Genomic DNA, 14346 nt, shown 5'->3' with positions numbered 1-14346 from the left:
GGGAGGTTAGCGGAGGGGCGAATGGATTTGGGGTGGGGAGGTGTGTTAGAGAGGGGGTTAATTTAGCGCCTCGACTGCCCTTTGCAGAACTGATGGCCTTAGCAAGGGCGCCCGCTGACATACTGGGCAGATATCTGCATGTAGAGAATGCATGCAGTAGCTGAGATACTCAGGCGTGTTGTACTGGTTTAGGCATCACACTATGCAACAGAGTCATATAAAGACAGTTCTCACGTGCAAAAACACACACGTGCCCTGCATGGTTATTGTCACAATGTGGTGACATTTTTTATGGCCTTCCCCTTTTACTTTAGATTTGTACTGAATTTAACACAGTAGAAGCAGAACTGAAAGTTAAATGATTGTGACTTCTGACGAGTCAGATCAGTAACGATTACAAAACTAGGACAATATTAAGCAACAAATTCTGCTTAGATAATAAGTAAAACTATGATGATTCCTGTTTTTGGCACTTCTTTAAGGAAAATTTAGCCTCTCAAATTACCCGAACTATAGGCCTTTTCTTATGCACCAAATGTAAGAGCGAATATAATTAATCATCAATGGAATAATACTGTATTTATTTACAGAGGCTTCCCAAAGAAGCTCAACATACAGTCCTTATTATTATTATTATAATTATTGCAGTGAATTAAACTGACTGAGAGAGTAGGTTACCAGCAGCAGGAGGATTACTGCTGTGTTTGGTCACTTTTAGAGGAAAGAGCACAGCTGAGCTTTAACAGAGCAGGGCAGAGACCCAAGTGTGTTTGCTCACACTGGTTTTTGGACTGCAATCGAACAATCGTTATTAATAGTTTGTTCACATCATGCATGCCAGGAAAGGGGTATTTGTTTACTTCTTCAGTTCATTTGCCTGTCCTAGTGAGAAGAAGGCCACATGAACTATAGTGGAACCTCATAACGGCATTGAGATGCCTAAAAATATCAGTGACCAATGAATGGCTCATATTAACCTACTTCTTCACAGTGTCTGATCACCAGGGAGGACAACCTTGGACCGTCTTTATAAGTTTAAATTACAGCATTAGTTTTGACTCCCCTGCCTAAATTTGTGTCTCGGTCTTGGCTTGTGAGCTCTTTAATTTACAAGCTCTGGTTCACTTGTAATTGTGCAGCTTAAAGAGGCCAAACACTTAAATGCAAAAAAGAGATTTGCACAACGGTTTTGGTTTAGGTGCAGGTGGTATTGCACCTTAAGGCACCATTTAAATACAAACAGAACATCTGTAATCTGATTATAAATGGTCAGGCTTTGGGATTAAATGTCAGAGGTTCAACTTGAAAGGTTGTTGAGTCTTTCTTTTAGTAGGATTTCTTGCTAGGAACCCTGAGAGGAAAAAAACGTCTTTCTCTGGCTGTTAATAAAATCACCTAGTAAATTTACTGAAAACAGAAAATCTTTCTAAAGATTTCATCTGACAAATGGAGCAAAAATACAGCACACAACAATGTACTTTCAATATATACATCTACATAGCCGTTCATGGTAAAGTGAATGGCCAGCAAAAATGTTTAACTCTCCAGAGGAATCAATAAAATGCAGCTGGAGAGTTATGCAATGGAAAAACTAAGTAGTACCGCCTTGCCTCTGTCCAGGTGGAACTGATTTTCAGCTGTGGCAGATGGAGAAACTTTGCCCAAGTATGCTTTATTTGGATTATAACGCATGCTTTTTTAATCAATGAGGTGGTGGGATTTGGATCTGGAGAGAAGATACTCATTCAGTATTTCTGTGCTTTTTTAACCACTATTTATCCACGGAGATCTTTCAGGACAACGGCTTTCTCCACATGCACATTTTCACACATTCAAACCTACTAAACCTAACCTAAGTTCTCTATTGCTGGCAACTGAGCTTCACTGCAACATACTGGAGGGTCTTAGTCAAGAGCACCTTGCCGGTCATTGCAGAGGGATGTTCAAGAGTTTTTATTTTATTTAGCTCTGAACTAACTTTAAGAAACTTGCTTCTCAAGCTATAAATAAATAAATTAATCTGAACCACAAATATTATGAAACACTGGCAGTATTACCATGACCCATCACTGAGGAACTTGTCAACATGAAGTGGCCACAACCCTCCCACCAAGTTGAATTTGAAAAAAATCTAACAGATTGCATAACAGACCAACACAGTAGGAAGGAAACTCCCAGAGCCTCACAAACAATCTGAAATTATTCTCACAATTTGATCAGTTAGGTTCTATAAAATTAAACAGACTAAGACAAATCAGTAAACTGTTTTCATGCCATTCATGTATGCGGGGATCCAGCAGGAAGTCAGCAGGCTCGGCCAAAGAAGGGCTTCTGCATGATTGATGGGCCCAAAAATCAGAAGCCCGACAAATCCTGAGAAACTTTTTCTACATGTGTTTTGTGAATGAAATGAACACGCTGGATTTAGCTGTCCAGAAGCATACAGGAAGAAAGTCCTGTGGTGTCAGTAAAAGTGGATGATTTCACTGCATTTATCACAGCGACTCTGGGCTGCTCCAGTGGTATACAGCTGCCATCAGTCACGCGTTATAAAACCTGTGAGTCAGCACAGAGCAGTTACTATCTCACACTGCAGTGGATTGATGACTGCTCTGCATGTAGTGAGGCTCCTGGCAGAGTTATGGGGTGAGGTCAGAGGTCAGGAGTCTGACCTCCAGCACAGCCTCCTCCCCTGCTCCAGACATCCAATGAGGGCGTTCTGCCTGCTGGGCTGGGGACTAATGAACAGGATCTAGTTGGGGCCCCAGGACTCATTCGAGGCCCAAAGAGGTAAATTATCCAATATTCCCGCCAAAAAGTAAAGATTAAACAAAAGCCTAAAGTTTTCTTATTTCCTATTCGATCAATCATCCCACAACCCACAGATTTATCTTGTGACTGCAGAAGATCCAATACAGGGGACAAAACTATCTAACTGAATATTAAACTGTTAAAATTAGCTCCAACTACAACAGGAATAAAACAATAAGATTCTACTTGTGAACTGATGCATCTGTAGCAACAGTATTATAATGTCTCATATGGAAATTAGTGGGTCACAGGGGCCATTTGTTGCAGAATGAGTATAAGTACTTATACTTTTGATACGTTAAGTACATTTTTATGATAATACTTGTGTGTTCTTACTTTTACTTAAGTAAAGAATCTGAATAGTTCTTCCACCATCTCTACTGTCTTTGTTGTAACACAATAATAATGTTTGTGTTTTTGCTAGACCTCTTTTCAAAGTAGAAATACCTCGATCGTATCAAAGATGGGCACAGTGGCTGGTGTCAGGTTATTATCAATCAAAAAAATTATCAGACTTGTTTACAATGTCTGTCTAAGCCCAACCCCTAAAATGGAAACCGAAGCAAATTGCTGTGAATTGGCTGGCGTACAGTGATTCCATGTTTGCTCTGATGAGTGAGGATTAAATATTGTACATTAATAGAACGTGTGTGAGCTCCAATGAAGACAGCAGCCAGTATTAGCTGGTCCAGGAAAGTAATTTTGGGACTTGGCAGCAGGCTGAATCTAGGAATAGTGTTAGTTCTCATGAGCTCTGTGACCGACTCCCAGCTTACATCAGACTGAGCTTGTCCCAGAGACGGAGACACCGCTGCCTCTGACCTCGCTGCCCCTGTTATCAAGGTTTTATAACAGCTCTCACCTACTAAAAAACAAGACCAAATGGCAGTGCAACCACGAGGCCCCAGCACTCTTAACACACACACACACACACATTTTTAAATATTTGAGACAAGGCTGACACGTCATTACGTTGTATGTCATTTTTAAATTAAAGTTTCATTCATCTTTAAGGCATAAGCAGATTTAAAAAAAAAATGTTTATGTAATGTTCCTTTCTTATATATAGAATGTAAGTTTAACACAGTGTATATATTTTGTGTTATCTATTATGTTTCATTGGTGTGTTACTATTTGGGGTAAACAGATCCCTAGTTTAAAAAATCCAATTGAATAAACAAGACGTAAATCTTTTACAATAAGACTGAAAGGAGATACACTTTCTTCAGAGTCACCACTGTATCTTTATAGTGTCCAGCTGACTGACAATTACACCAACAAAGTGTGTAACAAACTGTCCCAACAGAAGTATGCGTGGATGTTCAGTAACGTCAGGCATGTGTGCCTGATACACTCAATACACCCAAATTTGTCTCTGCCAGACCACCTCCTGATTTCTTATGTAATGTGCAGGGGAACACCTGCCCATCACTTTAAGGTCTCGACCATGACCACCACTGGCCCTGCCCTCACTCTGCTGTGGATCCTCTTACACTTCTGGGGAATGTGTATCCAAATTGTTCCTGGTGACTACAAGCGCATGACGGAGCGCTAAAAGATCAGCCAGTCTGAGTCAGAGGAAAGACGAGGAGGAGGAGGGAGGGGAGTGAGGAGGGGTATATAGCCCTGCGAGTCAGCCTACGCTGGTTCAGACCGGTTCCTGCCCCCTTCCCCTGCTCCTCTCTTGCTTCTTCTCCTCCTCCTTTCCTCTAGTTTACTCTACTCATCTCATTGCTGCTTCTGTTTTTTCTTCCTCTCTTATTTTGGTCTAATTTTCTTTTTCTCTCTCACTTCTTCCTCTTCTTTTAATCTCCTTTCCTGTTTTCTCCTCTTTGTTTTCACCAGTTATCGTTCCTCTTATTTCCATTCAACAAACATTTGGCTTCAAACTCACTACTCCATGATTGTGGACTGATCACAGTGGATATTCTTGATATGGTTTGAAAGTTTAAATCCCAGTTGCAGGTTTTAGAAACTTTTTCTGATAGACAATCATGAGAAGGTCAGAGGTTAGGGTGTCTGGCAGTTAGAGAGAGTGTGGAATAGGAGAAGTAAAGCCAGAGAGAAAATAAAAGTGTGATGAGAAGTGTGAGAAAAACAAGACAGAAAGACCAACCACCCGAAATCCATCTCATGTTCATCCAGTGGTGTCTCCTGACAGGAATAAAAGTCAAAGGGCAAAGTAAAATATCATACTCTGCTGCAGAATCCTCTGGTTAAATCATCTAAGGTTTAAACAGACCAAATCAGACCAGTAATGTGTTTTTAGTGTAGTTTAAGAAAAACAACTTTGTCTATGGACTAAACAGAGAGGAAATAGTGGTGAGGGTTAACACGCTGAAAGGTGGTTCAGATTTTTACTGCCAGCTGTTGATATTCTAAACAGAGATGGATGGGCTTTGGTATTTCTCAGCAAAACTGCCGACTCTTGCTTTTCCTCTGAGCTTCACCCGGAGGAGGCAGGAGATGTAAACACTGTGAGGCTGAACAATGTTTCCTCCTCCAGGCTGTCGGCCAGATGGATTAGAGACTGTCAGCAGCAAGATCTAATGCAAGGTAACAGCTCAGCCAGCTGAGATGAAAGACTGATGGAAGATTCTCGAACCTAAGATGTACTTTTGTATGTTTTCGTTTTCAGTACAGCATGTTCAAGTGTGGAAGAGAAATATACTAAAAGATTAGAGCTCTATTCATTTCCTGATTTTCTTTTCCAAGAGTTTCCCCACTGGTTAATCAGTGATTTTTGGGAAGTGCAGTGCAGAGACAAAAAAGGAGACTAGAAAAACAGCAACAGACATAATTCAGACGGACATTTTGTACCATATTTTGCTCCATAAAGAAGTTGAAGCAGATTGTGAAATGGACGCACACGTCCTACTAGCGACAAATACTTTCTTGCCCAGTTATCGTTGGCTCATCTCATATATATATATATTCTTAAAAATGATCTGGAAAAAGTTTTTTATAGAGAGTTATTTGTAGAATCTTGTGCCAAAGTCTCGTGCACAAACAAGCAGCTCTGGTGACAGGGAGATATCCGATAGCTTGACTTACTAATTAAGGCTTGTTTACAGTCTGCGTGAGGTAGCGGCCTGATTCTCTGAACATGTTGACCGGCAAACTCAGCATCTGATTATCTCATATCAACCTCCATCACTTATTAAAGCTGTTATGCAAGTACTGTTGATTCTTTCTAAAAGTTTTTTGTTTGCTAATAACTTTTTTTTTCAGGTTTGATCTTTCAACAAAATAGCTCATGTCAAGGTTTTAACTATTAACTATCCTGCAAAACTGAATGCATTGAGGCCTGGCAATGTGGTTCTGCTCCAGAAACACCCCTGAGTGACTCAAACTGAGAGCATTTGAATTAAGATAACATACATCTAAATGCTTACTCAGGTGGAGGCAAAGTGGGAAGGTTAAGAGCGGGAAGCAGGCAGGAGTGTAGCAGCAAGAAAGCAGTGTTGAGCACTGGAGTATGTAAAATATGTGCAAAATCTGTTCATATGGACTTCAAGATAAGGAGTATGTATGATTGGACAGTATACAGTGTTAGAGCTTTGCTTGTACTACTGCAATGTGCCATAAAAGCACATTTTCAAGACTTCCAAGTTGTTCAGTATCCATCTTGGTGAGTATTATCTGAATCTCAAAATCATTTAACTTTCTTGCTTTACAGAGAATAAAGGGGTGCAGATCAAGTTTGGCCCAAACATGCACTGCTTAGTGACACAAATCCCAGTCAACATCACACTTTGGTGGATGCCTTTGTCACACACAGATATTATTTGCACTGGAAGAAATTAAATCTCCAACCCTGGCAGCACTGCCCCACCGTTTGAACTAAAGGACCACCAGCACTATGTTAAGTCAGCTACATGTTTACTAGACAAACAAGGACCTTCTTCTTTGCTATGGTCATCTGTGATTTAAACTATTTAGTTCACCAAGATAGCTATAAAGAATATTTTTTTGACCACTGTGGCCAACACCAGGTATCGACTTTAATGACACACCGTTTTTCAAGGTGAGTCACAGGCAGCTATCTGTCTGAGACAGAGACCACAACAATGCAGAGACAGTCAGGTGACACCATCGAGCACTTCATATCAAAACACATAAACATCATTCACTGTCTCATATCGCCTGGCAGACAAAGACCTGTTACTCTGATTATAATAGTTATATTATAATAACACTGTCTACAAGTTACAACAGATGTGAAGTACAAAAATAGAGGGGCAGAAAAGTTTGTGAACCAACAACATATAATCAAACAACCTACTGTAATAATGAGATTTGAGCAGATCACTGTGTGTAAACAGCGTTAACTGATTACAAATGCAGGTATATTCTCTGGCTGGTTGTCAAAATACCTGAAATCAATATCTAAAAAAGAAGACAAGGTGGGAGAACATCACATCACAGTTTGATATGAAGTGATGTGAGTTTGATAAGAGTGGAAGCTCATCTAAGGGCAGAGTTTTCCTTTAAATATACTAATTGTACAGGCAACATGTTAATATGTTGGTAAGAGACAGGCTACCTGTAACATGCAAGGAAAACACCAGAGTCATGTTTCCCCATATTACTCTTACCAGGAGTGGAGCAGGGTCACGCTGCATTTAACTGATGTTTGAAAAACAGGTAGAGGTATCCATGCTTTAAATTAAGACATTGAGACATTGACTGTGAATAATCATACCTTAGACCTTTCAATTGCATGGTGCTCTGCCAGCAGCCACCCACTGAGGCGGATTCAATTACTGTCATATATATGTTATAAAACGGATCATGCTTAGTGACAGGCAGAGCCGTGTAAATAATCTGCAACAGTGCACACAGAGTAGAAGACAAAAACACAATTTATATGTTCTATAATGTACAAGTTTTACTTGACAGCACTTTCCCCATATGATTCCCAATTCTACATCCATATGAATTTTAAACAAACATAATTTATACTAATAGTTCCTTCCAGACATGGAGTTTCAGAGCAACAAGCAGGCTGCAGTAAAAACATGCTGCAAGGCAAACACACACAAGACACACATGCTAGTACCTGCAGTGGCCCTCAGCAACCTTTCTTTCATTCTCGGAAACTGGGATAAGTTTCACAGAACATAAAAAGATCATGAAACCGAAAGGAAACGTTCAAGTTTATGAGAAATGCTTTAAATTAGCAGGAAACAACATCAGCTTTGCAATAGCTGATAAGCATTTTGTTGAGCAATGCCAATCTGTGCTCAAAATCAACTAATTATCCAGGTTATCAGAAATGGGCTGGGGTTAGATTTCACTCCTTTTTTGCCTTCAAAACCGTACTAAGAGGTATAGCTACATCATATTTACTGACATCTTTGCTCAAAGGCACAGCGGTAGTTCTTGCTAAAGAACAGCGTATGATGCAGCGCTTTCTTATCTTATATCACCAAACCGGCTTCCACAGCTACAACCTGCAACCTGACAGTCATAAATCAAAGCAATCATTTTATTAACGTATATATTAATTGCTGTAATTTCAGATTAACTATACTGTCTCCATTCAAATGAATAACACATAACTACGTGACCCACTTAACACTTTACGTTCTACCCAGCTGCTGTGTATACATTGCACAGTGAACATGATCAGAGGCTGTCAGTACAGAACATCATGTCCTGTCCATCCTGTAGCTGTCAAAACCTAAGCGTCACATCGTCACCTCCACATTGGTACAGTGGAAGAGTCCTGCAGGAAAATAAATATGAGTAGAATTACAAAAAAAGATAATTAAACATTAAATATTACAGCAATTTTTTTTAAAAAAAGGCCATTTGTGGTCATCTCCATACTTCAGCTGACAGGAGCTGTTACGTACAGTTATGTCCATATTTTTCTGTCCATGGTATATATCACCACTCATTTTGTCTGCCTGATTCATGCATATCTGATGAAAAAAAAAAACAAGGACTGTCTTAATTGTCCTAAGCAATGATAAAGCACAGATACAACTACAGTTGTCCACTTTCTTTTCATTAAGAAAATTACTTTTTGGCCAAAAGAAAGCAGTTATCCAAGGTCATAACTTGTGGCACTAACTGGAAAACACATTGACTAACCTAAAAAGGATGCTATAATTAAAAACTACACTATAATTAGGAACCACAAATTAATAGGCTCAAAACCCAATACATGGGGCTTTTTCAACCCAACACAATTACACATATCCAACTATTCTTAGAAAAATCAAACGTCCACATAGCAGACTTCTGAGGGAGCAATATTAAAAAACAATTTGACTTCTGTCAGTTAAAACATCACACTGGTTGTCCTGATGGGATAACTATAGTCAATATTTAAAAAGTTAAGAGGTCATTACTGCTTTACAAACAGCTCACATCATGTTGTTCCCCCTTCACTCAACTCATAAAAAGCTGGAAAACTAAACAAACATTTAAAGCATAATTTAATACAATTCAATCAAATTGTATTTGTATAGCGCCAATTCATAACAAAAGTTATCTCAGGACACTTTTAAAATAGAGCAGGTCTAGACCGTACTCCTTATAAAATTATTTACAGAGACCCAGCAGTTCCCACTACGAGCAAGCACTTGGCGGCGGCGGCAAGGAAAAACTTCCTTTTAAGAGGCAGAAACCTTGGACAGACTCTGGTTCTAGGTGGGTGGTCGTCTGCGTCGACCATAACATAACGTCTTCTACTTTTTCTGAGATGTCTACTCTGAGAGTATTAGCAACCTTATAAATCAATCTCATTCTCAGTCTAAATATATACAATGAAAAAAAAGCTTTCCTATCAGTCCATCATTCTATTTTAGAGTCTCCCTTGATCACATGTGCTCTCAGAGACTTTTCATGTATGCTAAATAACCGATTTTGTCTGACTTTCACACTGACTGCAAACTCAAGTATTTCATAAGCAAAGCCAATGTGTTTTCAAAGTGTTATTTTCCTCGCCCTCCCTTCAGCTCCAACCTGTTTGATCCAGATCACTGCAGTGCTTTAATTTCAACCCTCGCTGCACTTCGGGTTATCGAGGCTACTGGCAGAGAGAGAGAGAGAGAGAGAGAGAGAGAGAGAGAGAGAGAGAGAGAGAGAGAGAAAGAGAGAGACAGACAGAGAGAGAAGTTCAGTGCATGTGTGTCACCCAGTGTGGAATGGATAAGGTGGTGATGAGGGGTGTTGCCTGTAAAGCAGACTGCTGTGTCACACGACTACACAGTCAGCATTGCTCCCTGTTTAGACAGCTCATCCCACCCCCCATCCACCTCCTCCTCCTCCCACCTGCAGATATCAGCTGGAGCTGCTGAGTCAGGGTTGAATCTCTCTGAACTTCCTAAACTCACAGCCCCAGATGACAAGGCTGATCTGCTGTAAAGGTATTAGCCACCAATAAATCACTGTCTCTACATTAATTATGATATATAGATATATAATAATAAACAAAAAACATCCACAGCTGAGAGGAGAGGAAGCATCTACCCGCCTTTGCACTGCAGCTTACATGACAGTTTGATTTGAAATCTGTTGGATTGTTTTATATACTTGAAGTTAGTTTACCTCTATTGAATGCACATTGGCTGATATCAAACACTGCCTTGGTGTCTATTCTGGCTCTCCAAGACAAATACAGTGATGCAGGGAGGGTGGTAGGGACTAACTGTGATCCTCTTAAGGAGAAAAGGCAATAGAAAATGTCTATGAACCCAAACAAAAATTGGTATACAAAACACCTTTATGCTGAGTATGTATATCTGAGTAAGTGTTGTTTGTACCTGAAATACACATATGAAGTTCATTACTTTACACTTATAACAGTCTCAGGATTGTTTTCTATATGTAGCAGCACTCTACAGCACTGAATGCCTGAAAGGCCCTGGCACAAATATTGTAAGTTTTTAATTTTGGCAATAAGAGGCTCTAGGTTTTTAAATATTTTACCAGGATATTGATTACCATACTATATCAAAGGGACTATATGAACTTTTATTTTGAAATTAAATACTGCAGATAAGATTATGTGGTGTATATGGCCTCATATAATCATGTTTCTCTATTATTTTGTGGCATGTTTTAAAGAAAATGGTCACCACAGATGCTGTATTTGATTAATAACTAATAATAAATCAACATTGTCTGGATTACATTACAATTAGCATTGCTTAAAGGTGCCTTCTTCCTACATGTCTAAGCTCGAATTTCTTGCAAAATTTACATAGAAATCAAAACATTCTGTCACTTTTTAATATGTCTGGAAATGATCACAAAGTATAACCTGAAGACTAATGCTAATTTTTTTTTTATATTCTTGGGTTTACCTTTATTTGATAGAACAAGTGAGGATTGACAGAAAATGGGGGAGAGAGACAGAGGGGACTTCAGGTTGGATATGTATGTATGGTAGGCCGCAGCGGCAAGGACTCATTTCTTATCCTTAAAAGTCAGGACTCATGATCTCAGTATTTATAATAGCCTGGCTACAGCCCTGATACATCTACACAATTTATTTAGGTGTATATTACACTTGTTTTCTGATTACAGGACAATCATAATGTCTATTTTGCACAGTTAGTGTATTTTGGTTTGTGGGACTCAAGTCTCCATCCACAGATAACAACCTATAAATACTATTTGCCATTAAACCGCTAACAGTTACACTCACTTTTAATGACACCCTGTCATGACCTCTAAGCTGGAGTCGGTTGTATTTTTGATTTGGTTGTTGCCCTCGGATAACAGAGCAGCTCCAAGTATAACATTAAAGATCATACAGTATATATGAAATTCACTTGCCTGGATTAAGCACTAGAGTATCAGCATCTCAAACCAAAACAACAGAAATAATATAACCAAAACCATTTTGTTAGTCTTTCCAAAATCCACAATGCTGGTTTGGTTGAAATAAACCCTTAATTCACCAATTCCCCGTTGTATGTGAAAATAATTGTGAAAAGGGCTGCAATGTAAGCTAACATTGATCCTTGTGCCTGTCAAAGTATGTCCACTAAAAGTGCTTGGTTTACCACTGACAGGCTCAAATTGTTATTCTAAGTGTCTTAAACCATTATGAGAAGGATCCCTGTAGAGATAAGCCTTTTGTTTATGGCTATCATACTCCACAGATCACTATTTTTACACCATCATTTTAATCAAAGACAAAAAACAAAAACAAGTCATAATTTTTCCAGTGTTCTAACAATCACAAACTCTGCTTCTGTTTGGGAACATCAAGTACAGTAGATTTTCCTATCAGTTTTGGATCTCTTAATCAACCCCTTATGTCTCCTTCCAAACAGAAGCTCATCATCTCCAAGTCTTTCTACATGGGGCTCCAGAATAAGAATAAAATTAGCTGACACAGAAAACAGAAAACGCTTGGTCACAAGGTCATAAAGATAGCTGTGCCTTGTAGTGTTATTATGGACGATCAGTCGCAGGCTGCTAGCCAAAGCAGACCTGATAAGGCCAGGATGGACGACAGATGACTGACCTGAAAAAACCTGCAGACATTTTTTCATGTTTATTTAGCTCTGATGGGTTTTCACGCTCCTCTCAGCTCCACTATTAGACCTCTAACCACAAGAGAGGAAGTGACTTTTATTAACATGATATTATTTATTATTGATAATAAAATAAAAGTCTTCCCATCCCAAGAAGCAAGCATACTACTTTTTCTCAATGGAGTCTAGGTAGTAGTAAAAATCTGGAGATGATCTGATGTCTTACCAAGTGAAGTCCTGCGGGGGCTTACAGTGCCTGGAGCTGAATCACAATCTGAGGCTGCTTAGATAAACATTGGAGGTGGGGCACATCAAAATCACTGAAATGACAGAGAAGAGCGCAGAAAAGACCAATTTTAATGTCAGATAGCAACAAGGTGAATGAACACACACAAACACACACAAAGCAAGTTTCTTATCCAAGGAATAGCAATCACCACCACCATCAATTACAGATGAATATTCAGATCAAAACATTATTAAACGTTATTAAAAGCTACTGAGTGATGACAGTGATTGTGTGTCAGGGCACATTTTCCTCGACTGTAAGAGGAAGTTTTGGATGTTGGGCTATGAGGGTCTCCCTGTGGAGAAAAAACACTGAAGGGTGGCCACAGGTTGACATCTGCTGTCAGCAAGTAGGTGAGCATCTACAGCTTCAAACACATGACTATAGCTCCCTCTAGTGGATATAATTAGTAGAAACTTAAAAATACATACATTGATGTCTCACTTTGGCAGTAAGACCCAAGCATGGTGAGACCTTTGTTGCACTGGTCAAAACAAACAAACATTCAATACACATGTGCAATAGTGTTTGATGTTTTGACATCATTTAAGCAACTGCATGTTTTCTAACTGCTGGAAAAGTAAAGATTATGTCAGGGAGTTTCACTGGGGATTGTTTTGGGATTGAGGGGTTAATATCTGCAGTGGAAAAACAAAGTAGAGACAAGTACCTGGTACCAAAAGTGAGAGGAATAGAGTCGAGCCGTACCATGATGTGAAAACACGGCATAAGGGTGGAGGCAAGTCTATAAGGTCAATAGTCTATAGCAGGTGGGCACCGTCTCAATAACTGGCATTTAGCTGAGTTACGACACGGAGAAAGCTCAGCACTGGTAGCTAAAAAAGTGCCTTTAAATAATTTGATTAGCTGAGCCTACTGGCCAATATGGGTACACAACTCACAGTAAATAATAACCATCAAGTATTCAGTCAAGCCATAGTATAAATAGTACTTTATATTTTAAAGTGTGTCAGAGCCTGTAGACTTAATTTTACATTGTATAGACAAAGTTGATTTATAATATTGAGAGGACTGGAGTAATTATTTTTTTAAAATCATTTTTACATTTATATTTTTTACAATGTTAATATTTTATATAAAATATTCTATACAAACAAATCTGATTTCTTTATACCTCATTCTGTTCTGTACAGATCTACTGATTCTTGGAGCAAGAGCGGAGCAAACCACTTCTAAAGGAGGGGAGGATTGCAGTGGGAGCACTGGGATGTCCTGTGTGGCAGAGGCCAACAGTTTACATGATTTACAGGTCAGGTAGGAGGGCCTCTTAGCAGATTTTTGCTTTGGGCCCCAGGGAGGTCCGGACCGGCTCTGCTAACATCCCCGAACCACCACCCCTCATTACATGCACCCACGCAGTCAACACAACCCTCCAGAACAAGTTATATTCAGTAATCACCACCTACTGCTGCTGCACCCATCAAGCATGAACCCAACCATCACCCAACAGACAACAGACATAGTAGAAAACAGGAAAAGCTCATTGCATTACATTAATAACATTAATGGTGGCTCAGTTGCATTTAGGTGTGCCAGTCAGAGAGTCATCGTGCACAATACCAGAACCAGGAGTAATTCAGCCATGCCCATAATCAATATATACATAGAGCAATGTTATTTTCCTGCTATCATATTTTCAAAAAAGTCTGCAAAGAAAAATTCGGCTGAGGCCTCTTCATGGCAATTTGTCTGTCTAAGTTTCATTTGCCGTCCTTCCTCTGT

At 39.3% G+C, this 14346-nt stretch overlaps 1 long non-coding RNA gene across 1 annotated transcript in view; it reads right to left on the bottom strand.

Annotated features, from left to right (window-relative positions):
- Window positions 1-14266, bottom strand: part of LOC127350342 (uncharacterized) — a 29358-nt gene extending 15092 nt beyond the window's left edge. Inside the window, exons 1-2 of the long non-coding RNA XR_007880550.1 lie at window positions 14117-14266; window positions 12541-12634 (exon numbers count right to left, since the gene is read on the bottom strand). This is a non-coding gene — a long non-coding RNA (uncharacterized LOC127350342). The remainder of the gene's footprint in view (window positions 1-12540; window positions 12635-14116) is intronic.
- Window positions 14267-14346: the final 80 nt, after the last annotated feature.

The sequence above is a fragment of the Dicentrarchus labrax genome, unplaced genomic scaffold, assembly GCF_905237075.1.
Source record: "Dicentrarchus labrax unplaced genomic scaffold, dlabrax2021, whole genome shotgun sequence".
NCBI lineage: Eukaryota > Metazoa > Chordata > Actinopteri > Moronidae > Dicentrarchus > Dicentrarchus labrax.
This window is presented reverse-complemented; position numbering and strand designations above follow the sequence as displayed.